The sequence below is a fragment of the Oratosquilla oratoria genome, chromosome 11, assembly GCF_046742065.1.
Source record: "Oratosquilla oratoria isolate Oo_2021 chromosome 11, ASM4674206v1, whole genome shotgun sequence".
Lineage (NCBI taxonomy): Eukaryota > Metazoa > Arthropoda > Malacostraca > Stomatopoda > Squillidae > Oratosquilla > Oratosquilla oratoria.
The window spans coordinates 29303093-29319219 of NC_134787.1; the positions used below are offsets into that span (position 1 = coordinate 29303093).

The 16127-nt window shown below is 42.2% G+C and overlaps 1 protein-coding gene across 3 annotated transcripts in view; it reads left to right on the plus strand.

Annotated features, from left to right (window-relative positions):
• Positions 1-5158: 5158 nt before the first annotated feature.
• The window catches only part of LOC143029703 (protein-lysine N-methyltransferase SMYD4-like), a 111444-nt gene continuing 100475 nt past the window's right edge, over positions 5159-16127 (plus strand). The window contains exon 1 of one of the 3 annotated variants that reach the window (XM_076192546.1): positions 5159-5460. The gene's annotated coding sequence lies outside the window, so the exon portion shown is untranslated. Of the gene's footprint in view, positions 5461-5657; positions 5807-16127 lie in introns of those variants that run through there. The other 2 variants (XM_076192545.1, XM_076192547.1) reach the window with 2 other exon arrangements.

Consider the following 16127-nt stretch of genomic DNA (forward strand, 5'->3'; position numbering starts at 1 on the left):
AACAGTGTGATTATACTCCCATCCGTACCCAACCCCTGTGTGAAGCAGAAAACACGTTGGTGCAGGGCCCCAATTCGCCAGTGGATGCGAGAGAAGACCATCCTCTCAGCCGTCTTAAGCAGCCCAAAAATTCGCAGGCCGCCGAACAAAATCAGGACTGTGCAGGCCAGACTGAGGTGGCCTGTTCAGGCCGCCACTGAGACTGCTGGACTGACCAGATTCCGCTAGGTTGCGTCTGGCCAGGCAAGATCCGGTTCCGGTCTGTTTTAGTGTGTGGGGGGTACTTCCGGCCTACAACCCTCAGTCCAACACTCGGCAGCATAGTGAGAACATGGCAGATAGAAATCACGATGAAGAAGAAAAGCTGTTTTGGACCGAATCCATTGAACTTTACCGAGACCCACGTCTTTGAAAAGTAAAAGCCAAAGAATATGGTGATAAACAAAAGGAAAATCATGCATATGATATACTAATTGGAAAATAAAAATAAAAAGATCCCTTAGTAACAAGGGAAACAGTGACTAAAAAAAATAAAGATAATAATTTGAGGAGCTCTTTTCGGAATTCTGTGGAGAAATACATACAAAGTATTTCAGGTTTTCATGGGAACATCCCGTGGCCGAAAAGCGGAGTTGCCATTATTCTTTCATTCACTGTAGTTGCCTTCTGTATGTGCGTATCTTGCTTTTCAATGAGTAGACCTACTATGGACAATGACTGTAAATACGTTTCCTCAACCATTCGTAGGTAACTAAACCAATCACCTAGCACTGCCGAGAACTGGGACGACGATCTAGACCACAACAGGTCTCGTAGTGCGGGGCCTGCCTTCATGACGGATGGATTGACCTTTGGCAGGAGAGAATCTGATCATGCGTCTACTCTCCAAGTTGAGGCCATATCGGTCCAAGGAGGGTTATAGCATGTTCTAATATCTCGATCTGGTTCTGTGGTGGTCTACCTCCATCCTAGCACTCCTGCTGAAGCTACACCAGCAAGGCAGGAGTGTTACGCTCAACTGGGTGCCGAACCATATGGACATCCTGTATGAGCTACCCGACGCGGCAGCGGAGGCGGCGTGCCAAAGACCCGAAGTCGATGTTGTCGTCCCTCTCAGCAGAAATCAGTAGCGCATACGCACCAGGTCTCTTAGCCAGGTACAATGGTTCCTCCAGCACAGACTGGAGGCAGAGGTATCAGAGAGGGCGAGGTGGTGCAGGGCAGTCACAAACTATGAACCTCTTGTACTTCTTCGCTCTAAGCCTAGAAAAATAGAAACTCTGCTCTTCCGACTGACGCTGGAGGACCATTGTATCTGGCAAATCAAAAGCAATCCAACACAAGAAGAAAGAAGATGCCAACATAGCCGCCACCCTTGAGCACTACTTATAACATTGCACCGCAACTGCTCTTCTGAAGAGAGGGCCCCCGACAACATCTGAGGGTCTAGTGTGTCGACTTTGTAGTCACCTTGACCAATACGAATTGCGTCGTCTGGTGGAGTGTCAGCCCCCCTTTAAATTCTCTTCTGTTTATTGATTCATAGAATTATACCACTGTAAGTATGAGCAAAGGGTGCATTCAACGGGATATGCATACATATCCTACATAGGTATGCATATCTGGTGAGTGTGTGAATGTGTGTCCGAGACCACACACACTCATACTGAATCACCCTTCCAACGGGCTCACTTAAAAGCCCGTGGGAATTATATTCCCGAATTTCAAACAACATCCTAGGTGTAGCCTTAGCTCCACCAACAAGTTTAAGTGAGATAGTTCTTTTCTTTTCTGCAGCCACTCCTTGGCCCACATTTTTCTTTGCCTTCTTTTCTTGTTGTTGTCATTAATTACCACTGCTACGGCTGTTATAGCGAGGAATTCTAGTTCTGTATCGTTCACTGTAGAGGCCATGTTTGTCCGCAAACTATGCCGCACTTGCTTGAACTGAAGGTTTGGGCGAATTCACGACTGTGAGTGTGACGGTCGCTCCCGTGTGCGTATACTTGTTGGTTGCAGTGGATGGCCGGACAGGCGACCTGCGAGTGTATGAGGAGGTGGGGGGGGGGGTGGCTTTAGCTATACAGCTTGGTAGGGGAAATTAAAACAAAGAATAAATATATGGAATAGTAAAAAAAATGGAAAAACCAAAGTAAAGATAAAGCCCACTAGGCGAGAGTAGTGTCGCAAGAGCCGAAGAGCTTCAGTATATGCTAGATGATATGTTACAATTATTAAGTGTTAATTGGATCTACATTTTTGTTGTAAAGGGATTTGTCTGGAGGAACAAATCAGGCGACGATAAGAACATATCTTGAGTATTCTGACCCTCGTGTCAAATATCAAAGTCAGTCACGTTTGACGTAATTTTCATTTTCGGCCATATATATATATATATATATATATATATATATATATATATATATATATATATATATATATATATATATATATATATATATATATATATATATATATAGATTGTCAACATTATGACTGATAGGGTTTATCTTTGGAATCATCTTTACAAGGTACCATAGTATGGTTATGATCAAAGCAAGTTAAGAAGAAACGTGCGTGACAATGTTACAGACAGATAAGAGTCTAACGGTACAAAGTAATATCTGTGACCATGAGATGGGAAACGTAAAACCACTTTCTATTATTGTGTCCATGATATGGAGAGGAGAGGGAAAAATAGTTTCGTTCAACGACCATATATAGAGGAGAAAGAAAAATTGACCAAGACATATGATTATATTTTCCCTAAAAAAATAGTATCACATACATACATATACCAAGGCTTTTTCCCCCTTCCAAGGGAGGTAGCCAAAAAGGGAAAGGCATAAAAACACTCCCACCCAATTCATCCCTAAATACACTCCACACCCCTCCCACCCTTCCTCTCATCTGAGCACCTCCTGGATGACGGGTCATCCCTGCACCCTGCCCACCGCCCTGGGTCAGAAGCAGTGTCGCAAGACACAGTACATCCACAGCAAGGCCGCTTCATTTAATCGGCGACCCCCCCTCTCCGTCCCCCTTTGCATATAAGGAGAGGACGGGGAGAAATCCCTTCGGGCTGCGTCAAAATTTACTCACACATACTACCCCACCCCCCACCCCCCCGCCCATTCCTCCTCATGCAGTCACAACATCATCCATATACAACCATTCTCCACTCACCTCTGTCTTCCGTCCTCTCCCTTCCTTCCTCAACAGACATTCCCCTCTTCCCCAAAGCCCCCTTCACCCCATCCATCCACCTCATCCTAGGACGTCCCCTCATGTTCACTCCCTCCACATCTGCCTTCCATACCTCTTTTACTAGTCTTTCTTCACTCATTCTTTCCATGTGTCCAAACCATCCTAATATTCTTTCATCAACCCTATCTCCCAAATCCTTTTTCACCCCTGTTCTCCTCCTCACCTCCTCATTTCTCACTCTATCTAGCCTTGTAACCCCCACCATACTTCTCAGACACCTCATCTCAAACACATTCAAACTCCTTCTCTCTTCTTCTCTTATGTTCCACGTTTCTGCCCCATACAATGCTGTTGGCACAATCACTCCTTCATACAGTCTCCTCTTCGCATCCATTCCCAAATGTCTATTTCTCATTACACTCTTTAAACCACCAAGGCATTTACTCGCTTCTCTCAATCTACATTCTACCTCCACCTTCACTCCACCTTTTCCTGCTACACTTGCACCCAAGTATCTAAAACTATCCATTTCCTCCAGTCGCTCTCCCTTAATGTTCACTTCCAGTCTACTGCCACTTTCACCCCTTGTACATCTCATCACCTTACTTTTACCCACATTTATCTTTAGCTTTCTTCTATCACATACTCTCCCAAACTCTGCCACCAGCTTCCTCAATCCCTCCTCTGACCCTGCCACAAGCGCAGTGTCGTCTGCAAACAACAGCTGGCTCACCTCCCACTTTTCTCCAAAAATAGTGATAATAAAATAAATAAATACAGTGTAGACTCCAGGGTGATTTGATACAGGTCTTTAAGATCTAAAGGGAATTAACATAAAAAATGACTAAATTTTCATAGTGAATGCAAATCAGAAAGAAATAATGGTCTCAAACTGCCAGGAAGCAGATTTAATTTGGAAGTGGGTAGACACAACTTTGCTAACCGTGTAGTAAGTGAATAGAATAAACTTCCTGCAAAGGCAGTGCAGTGTAGTACAGCTCGAAGTTTTAAGATTTATTTAGATAAACGCCTGAGCAATATGCTGTAATGCCTTCCATTTATTTAATTTTATTTACTTATTCATTATTATTTATCTATTAGTTATAATTTATCTGTTTTATTAATCATTAATTATAAGTCATCATTATCTGTTTGTTTATAATTTATGATTATCTATTCATTAATTCTATTCATTTATTTATTCATATATTTGTTTATTAATTTATTTTTTGTGATTATTAATTTTTTTCGCATCTTAGTACCTAGTTCTAGAGACCAAAAGATCTGTCGGCATGCTCTTCCTTTGTAATCCTGTGTACTAGAACAAGAGACCATTCAAGAATTTTGGAAAATTAGAAAAGAAGAACAAGTGGATTCAAATATATATATATATATATATATATATATATATATATATATATATATATATATATATATATACCTCATATAAGGAAATACGATAATGATTTATTCTAAGGTAAATTCTCTGGTTTCTTACATATGTGAAAGCTAAACCGTATTTGAATTGGTCTGATCACTTAATACTTAACGCACTTCCACAGGATCCGCCTTGGATATCGTTGTGGGTGGCTAGTGTTACACGCGGGAAGACAATCACAACCGCTGCAAAATTTGTGGGGCCACGCGCGGTGCAACAGCCCCTACACCACTACCTGTTTGAGTGCCGACCCACTGCCATTCTTCGCTAGGTCTCAACTCGCCACTCACCGCGGCAGGGGTGTCGCGGCACCAGTCTTCGCCGTCTCCCCTTTTGAGGCAACCCTCAGCTTCTTGGGGGCACACCTTTCGCTGGCGCTGCTTTAGGCTGAGAGATGCCCTCCCCTGGGTATCGTCACTCCTAACAGTGGCATCACGTGGACACCTGTTTCATGTGTGAATTATTCCGGACCACCGCAAGGTTGGGGTCCGGACCCCGCAAACCTAAAAAAGTAAAAAAAAAAAAAAAAAAAAAAAAAAAAAAAAAAAAAAGTCACTTGAAAAATGAACACTGCATCCATGCTGACAACGCTGGCAACCACGTGGTTTAGACATGCATAAACTTGGCACACTTTTAACCTCCATCTCTTAAGACCCTCACCCTCCGACTGAAGGGTTTTTTGGCAGCCTTCCTATATTAGCGATGCCGCGCCACGAAGAGCCTCCGCACTAGGCAGAAAGCGAACGGTTGTAACTTGGGTTACGTGGTGCCCAGTGTGTAGGTGCAGTTAGGCAAAACAAGTTAACGACAATCGGGTTTGTAGCTAAATTTTTGTTACGAAGTCAAGTGTTCCTTATATCTGTGCACTGGTAGTCCTGTTTGTAGCGCAGTGTTCTCATACGTCAACATGGTGGCCAGTCGTCTTTGAATACATTTGCTTATGCAAACATTTCTCTTAGTGTTCTTGCTATACAGAAATCTGCAATGTCCATGAATACCACTTTTCAGCAGGATATTCTTTTTGCTGTTTGCATAAACTAATTTGTGCCTGTGAAATGGTGTTTGACAAGGTAAAAATTAGCCATTACTGCAGATCTGATAGATATTAATAGTTTCATCACCAATATTATCAAACTTCGTTGTGACTGTGACTTCTTACAGGTAAGGTGTACATGTCTGTGAAATTCGTTGATTTCTGGATTTCCAAATGTACTATCTTGAGAATTCCTTTAACTGGCAATTGACAGGCAAGTTAAGAGTGAAACCTCACACGCTTGGTTTTTTATATGATATGAACACTTTCGTAACGACAGAACGGTTATTTCATGCTTTTAATTTTGTTTTTTTCCTAATGGGGGAAACAGCGTACATTTGGTCCTTCGTGTTGACCTAGGAACCAGGGAATTCTTATTAGTTGTCAAATAGCAGGCAAGTAGCCAGGCTGCAGCGAGTAGCCTGTCATGTCTTCCTGCTACTATTTGGAGCTGAGGAACGCTAGTGTTAGTGGAACGAAGCTACGCCGTGTCGTGCCGAGCCGTCGTGTTTGAGGTGGGCCACAACTGACCAAAATTACATTTACTTTGTCGACAGACATTATCATGCATGCGAAAGAAATACTACTGCTATTATTGCTGCTGCTGCTACCACCACCACCACCACCACTACTACTACTACTACTACTACTACTACTACTACTACTACTACTACTACTACTACTACTACTACTACTACTACTACTACTACTACTACTACTACTACTATTACTACTACTGCTACTACTACTACTACTACTGCTGCTGCTGCTGCTGCTGCTGCTGTGCTGCTACTGTTACTACTATTACCACCACCACTATTACTACTTTTGTATATAATAACGACCTCCGTCCTCGTGGAATTGTGGTGAAAGCAGTCAGGATCTGTCTCTCACAGACACAGTTCATTGGCTCCTCTCTCGCCAATGACTGTAATCAACTACCATTTTATATAATTATCAATCAACTCTAATGAAGCCTAATGCAAAAGTTCATTTACCACACTTTCTACTAGTCTGCTCAGAATCGAGGTTTTGTATGTGTACTGATTAAGGGGATGAGGACCTGGTACCTCTCAGGCATAGGAGAGCTGATCTTGAATGATAGTCTACATCTCATCCATACCACAGTGCTGCCCTTTGGTTGTATTTTCTTTTCTGCCATCACCTCTGTTCAGAATCGAGGTTTTGTATGTGTATTGATTAAGGGGATGAGGACCTGGTACCTCTCAGGCATAGGAGAGTTGATCTTAAGAGTGAGAATGATGGTCTACATCTCATTCACACCACAATACTGCCCTTTGGTTGTGGTTTCTTTTCTGACATCACCTCTGCTAGACGAGTGTAGAATCTCTTTGCCCATGGACCCATCCCACCTGAAATCGTAAAGGTTATAAGAGTGAATGAGCCCTGGTCCACATTTGTATACGCTTTTCGTACATCCCCCCCCCCCTTTTTTTTTCTCCTTTCGGGAGTGGGACACCTCAACAGTTAAGTTATTGTAACAGGGAACCATTGGATGAAATATATATATATATATATATATATATATATATAATATATATATATATATATATATATATATATATATATATATATATATATATATAAACAGTTGTCCCCGTGTCTAGAAATCTCTTGCGCTGGCGTCCACTCGTGCTTCATCTGATGTGATGGAAGTGAGGTGCCTGAAGTTCTTCCCTCTTAGGGGGAGTAGTGTTGGCTCGATGGTCACATCCTTGCATACCTCCCGGAGCATTTGGGCAGTGAGATCCCTTATCTCGTCATGTCTCATGCAGATAAATCCACCCTGCTTGTATATCATCACATGGTTTGAATCAAAATGTGTACCACAGGAACATCTATTGGGCAGTCTATTCAATGGCCATCCATACTCCAGTGTAATGGCATTCGTGAATTCTCTTTTGTTTAGGTTGAATCACTTTGCTCTGATTGGTAGTGCTGCCAGCCAATTGAACGCCCTATCTTTCTTTTCATATGATTCGATAGCTGATCATTATGGTGCGAAGCTCCATCTGCTATCACTTCTCTGCCCTTTAATATGGTTCTCATTTCTCTGATTTCATTCATGTTGGCCTCTTTCTGTTGATCTTGTGGCACGATGTTGTTTGTCAGGAAGAACATGAATTTTAGGGTGTTTTATTATTTTATGATGACAAAGTTATGCAGGTTAGGGAAGCCTCGCCCTCCCATTCTTGATGGAAGTTCAGTTATTTTTCTTGTTCGTTTGGTGTCCGTCCGTTGGTGATGGTCGGGAATAACTCTTTTCTGATGGTTTCTTCAAGGGGATTTAGAAATTCGGTGATATTCGGTATCGTCCTTAAGATGTAATCCAACTTGTGTTTAACACCATGTATGAATGCGGCATATGCCGGCTGCAGTTTAGTCTTTGCAAAGTTGGCTAGTAGCCTAACTTCCGCTACCCATTCGTTAATTTTGTCTTTGACATATTGTTTTTTAAAGGATTCAAAACTAATCACTGCACCAAGATGTCTTTCTCCTAATTAGTTACCTTCACTTCACTATTGTTAAAGAGATTTTCGGCCTCCTCAAAGTAATCTGGTTTCACTATGAAGACAGAATTCTTTGCATTCGGTATATAACCCAAGTCCGAACCATGTGTCTGCACCAGATCCCACCACTTTCTTACATCCGCTATTTTCCCTGCCCCGTTAAGCCCTGGTGTCTTCATGTTGTACCCTCTTCTGCAGGTGCATAAGTTTAAGAGCCTACATAGCCATGGCCACCGGGTCTTCCTGCGTAATACTTTCCAATGGCTGGATGACGTCTACTTTCGTCTCTTTCTTCTCAATTCTGTTAGTGACGAATAGTTACTACTACTACTATTACTACTATTATTACTACTACTACTACTACTGCTGCTGCTGCCGCTACTACTTTTTATATTTGAAACGACCTCTATCCTCGTGGAACTGTGAGGTGAAAGCAGTCAGGATCTGTCTCCCACAGACACAGTTCATTGGTCCCTCTCTCGCAAATGAGTGTGGTCAACTACCCTTTTATATACAATTCTATTTATAATTTTAATGAAACCTAATAGAGAAGTTCATTTACCCTACTATCTATTACAGTCTGCTCAAAATCGAGGTTTTGTAAATGTGCTGATTTGGGCGGTGGGGGACCTGGTACCTCTTAGGCATAGGAGGGATGATCTAAGAGTGAAAATGACAGTCTATATCTCATCCACGAAACAATACTGCTTTTTGGTTGTTGTTTATTTTCTCCCATCACCTCTGCCAGACAAGTGAATGAGCCCTGGCCCACATTTTGTATACACTCTTCGTACATCCTGATTGTCTCATTTTCGTTTCGAGAGTGGGATGCCTTAATAATTAGGTTATTTTAACAGGGGCCGTCAGATCAAATATTTGCATGTCAAAGAAAGCCACTTGTCTCCGTGTCCAGAAACATCTTGCGCTGACATCCACTCGTGCTTCATCTGAGGTGTTGGACGTGTGGTGCCTGAATTTCTCCCTTCTTAGTGGGAGTAATTTTGGTTCGATGATTACATCCTTACATACCTTCCGAAGCATTTGGACAGTGAGATCCCTTATCTCGTCATGTCTCATGCAGATGAATCCACCCTGCTTACATATCATGACATGGTTTGGACTAAACTGTGCACCATAGGAACATGTTAAGCATCCTTTCCAATGGCTATCCATATCGTAAGGCAATGGCATCTGTGAATTATCTTTTGTTTAGGTTGAATCCCTTTGCCCTGATTGGTAGTGATGTCATCTAATTGGACGCCCCATCTTCCTGTGCCATTTCTATGTTTTCATTGGATTTGATAGCTGATCTAAAAGAGCGCGAAGCTCCTCCTTCTGCCTCTCTTCCCTTACTTTTGATATGTTTCTTCTGATTTCTTTCATTTCCTCCACGTCAGTCTCCTTCTTTTGATCTTGTGACACGATGTTGTTTGTTAGGGAGGACGTGAGTTTCAGGGAGTTTTGATGTTCTATATTGCCAAGGTTTAGCGGGTTTGAGATGCCTAATCATTCGTGGTGGAAGTTCAATAATTTTTTTCTTCTTCATTTGGTATCCGTCCGTTGGTGATGGCCGGATTCAACTCTTTTCTAATAGTTTCTTCAATAGGACTTAATAGTTCGATGATGTTCGGTACCGTCCTTAAAATGTAATTCCACTTATGTTTAACACCATAAATGAATGCAGCATATGCGGTTCAGTCTTTGCAAAGTTGGCTAGTAGCCTAACTTCCGCCACCCATTTGTTAACTTTGTTTTGATGTATTGCTTTTTAAATGATTCAGAGCCCATCACTCCACCGATACTACTACTACTACTACTACTTTTTTATACGACCTCCATCCTCGTGGAACTGTGTGGTGGAAGCTGCAGGATCTGTCTCCCTCAGACACAGTTCATTGGCCCCTCTCCCGCCAATAACTGTGGTCGACGACCCTTTTATTTATCTATTTATTTTTTTAATAATGCCTAATACAAAAGATCATTTATCCTACTGTCAACCACCGTCTGCTCAAAATCTAGGTTTTGTATATGTGCTGATTTGGGCGGTGGGGACCTGGTACCTCTCAGGCATAGGAGGGCTGATCTTAGGAGTGAGAATGGCAGTCTACATCTCATCCAAGAAACAATGCTGCTTTTTGGTTGTTGTTTCTTTTCAGCCATCACCTCAGCCAACCGAGCGTAGAATGCCTTTGCTCTTGGACCCATCCCACCTGAAGTCGTAAAGGTTATAGGAGTGAATGAGCCCTGGTCTACATGCTGTATGCGCTCTTCGTACATCCTGATCTTCTCATACTCGTTCCGGGAGTGGGATGCCTCAATGGTTAAGTTGCTGTAACAGGGGGCCATCGGATCAAATATTCGCATGCCAAAGAAAGCCAATTGTCCCCGTGTCCAGAGACCTCTTGCGCTAACATCCACTCTTGCTTCATCTGATGTGTCGGACGTGCGGTATCTGAAGTTCTACTACTACTACTACTACTACTACTATTACTACTACTACTACTACTACTACCACCACCACTACTGGAACTACTGGCGCCAATTGTCCTTCTTTGACATACAAATATTTGGTCCAATGGCTCCCTGTTACAGTGACCAAACTGTTGAGTCAGCCCATTCCCGAAATGAGAGTGAAAAGGTCAGGATATACGAGGACCGCGTACATAATGTGCACCAGGGCTCATCCATTCTGGTAACAATCACGACTCCAGGTAGGATGGGTCCAAGAGCAAAAGTTCGTCTGGTATAGGTGATGGCAGAAAAGAAACATCAGCTGAAGACAGGTATTGTGGCGTGGATGCGATGTAGACTATCATTCTCACTTGATCAGTTCTATGTCTTAACCCCCGAAATCAGCACAACTACAAAACTTCTGTTTTGAGCAGACAGTAGAGGAAAATAGGATGAATGAAAAAATGTACTAGGTTGAATGAAATAAAAGATAAAAGGGCTATCGACTACAGTCATTGGCGAGAGCGGGACCAATGAACTGTGTCTGTGGAAGACAGATCCTAACTGCTTTCACCACACAGTACTGCCACTACTTCTACTACTACTATTACTACTACTACTACTACTACTACTTTTTTTTTTATTTTTTTTTTTTTACATGACCTCCATCCTCGTGGAACTGTGTGGTGGGAGCAGCAGGATCTGTCTCCTTCAGACACAGTTCATTGGCCCCTCTCCCGCCAATAACTGTGGTCGACGACCCTTTCATTTATCTATTTATTTTTTATTAATAATGCCTAATACAAAAGATCATTTATCCTACTGTCAACCACCGTCTGCTCAAAATCTAGGTTTTGTATATGTGCTGATTTGGGCGGTGGGGACCTGGTACCTCTCAGGCATAGGAGGGCTGATCTTAGGAGTGAGAATGACAGTCTACATCTCATCCAAGAAACAATGCTGCTTTTTGGTTGTTGTTTCTTTTCAGCCATCACCTCAGCCAACCGAGAGTAGAATGCCTTTGCTCTTGGACCCATCTCACCTGAAGTCGTAAAGGTTATAGGAGTGAATGAGCCCTGGTCTACATGCTGTATACGCTCTTCGTACATCCTGATCTTCTCATACTCGTTCCGGGAGTGGGATGCCTCAATAGTTAGGTTGCTGTAACATGGGGCCATCGGATCAAATATTCGCATGTCGAAGAAAGCCAATTGTCCCCGTGTCCAGAAACCTCTTGCGCTAACATCCACTCTTGCTTCATCTGATGTGTTGGACGTGCGGTATCTGAAGTTCTCCCCTCCTAGTGGGAGTCATGTTGGTTCGATAGTCACATCCTTGCACACCTCCTGAAGCATTTGGGCAGTGAGATCTCTTACCTCATCGTGTCGCATGGAAATGAATCCACCCTGCTTGCATATCATCGCATGGTCTGGAGTAAATTGTACACCACAGGAGCATCTGTTAGGCAGCCCTCCCAATGGCCATCCATACCTCAGGGCAATGGCATCCGTGAATTCTCTTTTGTTTAAGGTGAATCCCTTTCCCCTGATTGGTAGTGCTGTCAGCCAATTGGACGCCCCAACTTCCTGCGCCATTGTTATCTTTCTTTTTATATAATTCGATAGCCGAGCTAGAAGTGCTTGAAGTTCCTCCTTCTGCCTCTCCTCCCTTCCCTTTGAAATGTTTCTTCTAATTTCTCTAATTTCCTCCATGATAGTCTCGTTCCGTTGATCTTGTGACACGATGTTGTTTGTCAATAAGGACGTGAGTTTCATGGAGTTGTGGTGTTCTGTGTCGGCAAGGTTTAGCGGGTTGGAGATGCCTAGCCCTCCCATTCTAGGTGGAATTTCCATAAGTTTTCTTTCCTCTTCGTTTATTGTCCGTCCGTTGGTGATGGCCGGTATCAGCTCGTTTCTGATGGTTTCTTCAAGGGGTCTTAGTAGGTCGGTGATGTTCGGTTCCGTCCTTAATATGTAGTTCCACTTATGTTTCACACCATATATGGATGCGGCATATACCGCCTGCGGTTCGGTCTTTGCAAAGTTGGCTAGAAGCCTAACTTCCGCCACCCATTCGTTAACTTTCTTTTCAACATATTGCTTTTTAAAGGATTCTGAGCCGATCACTGCACCGAGATGTCTTTCCCCCTCTTTTGTTACCTTCACTTCACTGTTCTCAAAGAGGACTATGGAATTGTTAAAGTACTCTGGCTTCACTATGAGGACAGATTTCTTTGCATTCGGAATGTAACCCAAGCCCGGGCCGTGTGCCAACACCAGATCCCACCACTTTTTTAAGTCAGCTACTTTTCCTGCCCCCGTGAGATCATCTGCATATGCTACCTGTTTGACCCTGGTGTCCTCATATTGTATCTTCTGCTGCAGGTGCATAAGACCGAGCGCGTACATTGCCATGGCCACCGGGTCTCCCTGAGTGGTGCCTTCCGCGGATTTGATGATCTCCACTTTCGTTTCTTTCTTCTCAGCCCTGTTGGTGACAAATAGGTTTGCAGGTTCTCTGTATGTGTTCTCCACATACCTGGCCAATACTGGGCATTTAATTTTGATGTTGTGTATCCTACTACTACTACTACTGCTGCTGCTAATGCTACCACTACTACTACCACTACCACTACTACTGAGTTACAGAGTTACAGAGTTACTACTGAGTTACAGAGTTACTACTGAGTTACAGAGTCCACCCATCCCTCCTTCTCTTGCAGCACACCAATCTTTCTTGAGTTTTTTTTTTTTTTTTTCCTCAACCGACGCCTGGTGGGGTAATATCTGTCAGCTAGCGGGCCTCGTCTCAACGATTTTTTCCATTCCTCTCTATTGTGATATCTTTCTTCTACTTCCACAATTTGCAGATATTCACCTCTTCTTTCAAGCACTTCCCCTACACCGTCAATCCATCTTTTTCTGGGTCTACTAATTGGTCTTCTCGTGTTATGTTTTCATGTCAGTGCTTGACTTGGCAGTCTCTCTTGGTCCATGCTCATTACATGTCCGTACCACCTAAGTCTATTTGTTTCTATGATTTCTATAACGTCTGTTATTCCAAATTTCTCCCTGATTTGCGTATTTCTGATTCTGTCCATTTTTATCACCCCTTTTATATTTCTAAGCACTTTCATCTCCGCTGCTCCTATTTTTGACTTCGTTTCAGTTGTAAATGACCATGCTTCTGATCCATATATTAGAATTGGTCGGAGTATTGTATTATGCATAATGATTTATTATTTAACCGGTATATTTTTGCCCTTAGTAAGTGGGTATAGTGCACCCAGGTTTTGGTTAAATATGTTGAGTCTGTTAATAGTTTCAATCTATTGTCTGTTCTCCTCATCCATCTTGACTCCCAAATAGTTAAAATTTGTGACCTGCCTCAGCCTTTCATTTCAAATACTTATATTTAGTTGTTTACTTTCTCTGTTGATGTTCATTACATCTGATTTAGTGACATTAATTTTCATCCCCTTTTCGGTCATCACTATATCTTATCTATTGCTTTGTGCAGCTCACATTTAGTGTTACATATTATTGCAATATCATCCGCGTAAGCGGAAGTATGTCTGTCATTGTTTTCATTAATTTCTTTTATATATCTATCCATAAATACTATGAATAATAGTGGTGATATAACCCCACCTTGTCTTACTCCTGTCTTGACTGCAAACCAATCTGTATCTTGATCTCTAAACTTAACCTTACTCTTACATTTATCATATATAATTTTTATTGTCCTGATTATATTTCTGGAGATTCCATATTCACTATGCTGAAGTGCATCCCATAATTTCCTTCCTTGGTACACAATCGAATGTTTTTTTCCATATCAATAAACACTGCGTTTTTCTCCAAATCCCATTCCCAACTCTTTTCTAAAATAATCTTTGCTGTGAAAATAATATCTATTGTGCTTCTACCAGGCCTGAATCCATATTGTCACTCTGCCAGTTTGTCCTCTACAACACTTCTTAACCTTCTTTATAATATTCTTTCATAAAAGTTTCCCATATGCGACAACAGCGATATACCTCTGTAGTTAGGGCATGTTACCTCGTCTCTTTTTATAGATGGGACAAATTATTGCCTTACTCCAATCATCAGGTATTTTACCCTGTCTCCATGCTGAGTTGACCACTCTCGTCATCCACCCAACTCCCACTTCTTCTGTTGCCTTAAAAAATTCAACTGGTATTTCGTCTTCTCCAGGGGCTTTGCCATTTTTCATCTTCTTAATTGCATATTCCACTTCACGTTTGATGAAACATCTTTACTGGTCTACTGTAACAATATTGCTGACCTGATTGAATTACTTGGTCTAAAGTATGATGCTATGAAATGGAGACTTTTCATGGACTCATCTAACAGAAGTCTCAATGCAGTTCTTCTGAATAACGGAAATAAGTTTTCATCGATCCCTGTTGGGCATTCAGTCGAAATGAAAGAATCCCACAAAAGCATGGAACGTCTGTTGTCTGCTCTGAACTACCAGGAACATAAATGGTTGATCTGTGGAGATCTTAAAGTTGTTGGACTCATCCTAGGACTTCAAGGTGGTTACACAAAGTATCCATGCTTTCTGTGCTTATGGGATAGCCGTGCTGATGACCAGCATTATGTCAGACAAGAGTGGCCATCAAGACAAGGATTAAAACCTGGGTCACACAACGTTCTGTCCCACCCTCTGGTTGAACCGAGCAAGATATTGCTTCCACCCCTCCACATCAAACTCGGTCTCATGAAGAACTTTGTAAAGGCATTGGACAGGGAAGGTAGAGGATTTGCTTCCCTCCACAAAAAGTTTCAACGAAAAAGCATGGAGAAACTTAAGGCAGTTATATTTGATGGTCTTCAAATAAGGGAACTCATCAAGGACACTAGTTTTGATGATGCACTGAATCCTGCTGAACCCTCTGCCTGCTTGTCCCTTAAGTCAGTCATTGCAAACTTCCTTGGCAACCACAGAAGTTCCCATTATCAGAACGTGGTTGATGAGTTAATGGAGAATTTCCGCCAACTTGGTGCGCGTATGTCAGTGAAAATGCACTTCCTCCTGCCGCATCTGGACTATTTTCCAGAGAATTGTGGAGACTTCAGTGAAGAACAGGGTGAGCGTTTTCACAAAGATATCAGTGTTATGAAGGAACGCTATCAAGGCCGATGGGATGTCAACTCTGGTCGACTACTGCTGGTGCCTGAAGAGGGATGTGGAGTCTGCTCAGCACAAGTGGAAGTTCCTGAAGAGACCATTCATCCATGAGTAGTTTCCTTAGTTCATTATACTCTTGCTATCTATTCAAAATATTTTGTAAGCCTTCTGTGAATAAATCAGTCTAATATTTTCAATATTGTGTTTTACTCACCTACAAATAGATCGGAATTTAGGATATTTTTAGTGTGTTAATGTTTCATTAACTTGATCTGATTGAGTAAAATGAACATTATTTTTGGATTCAGTG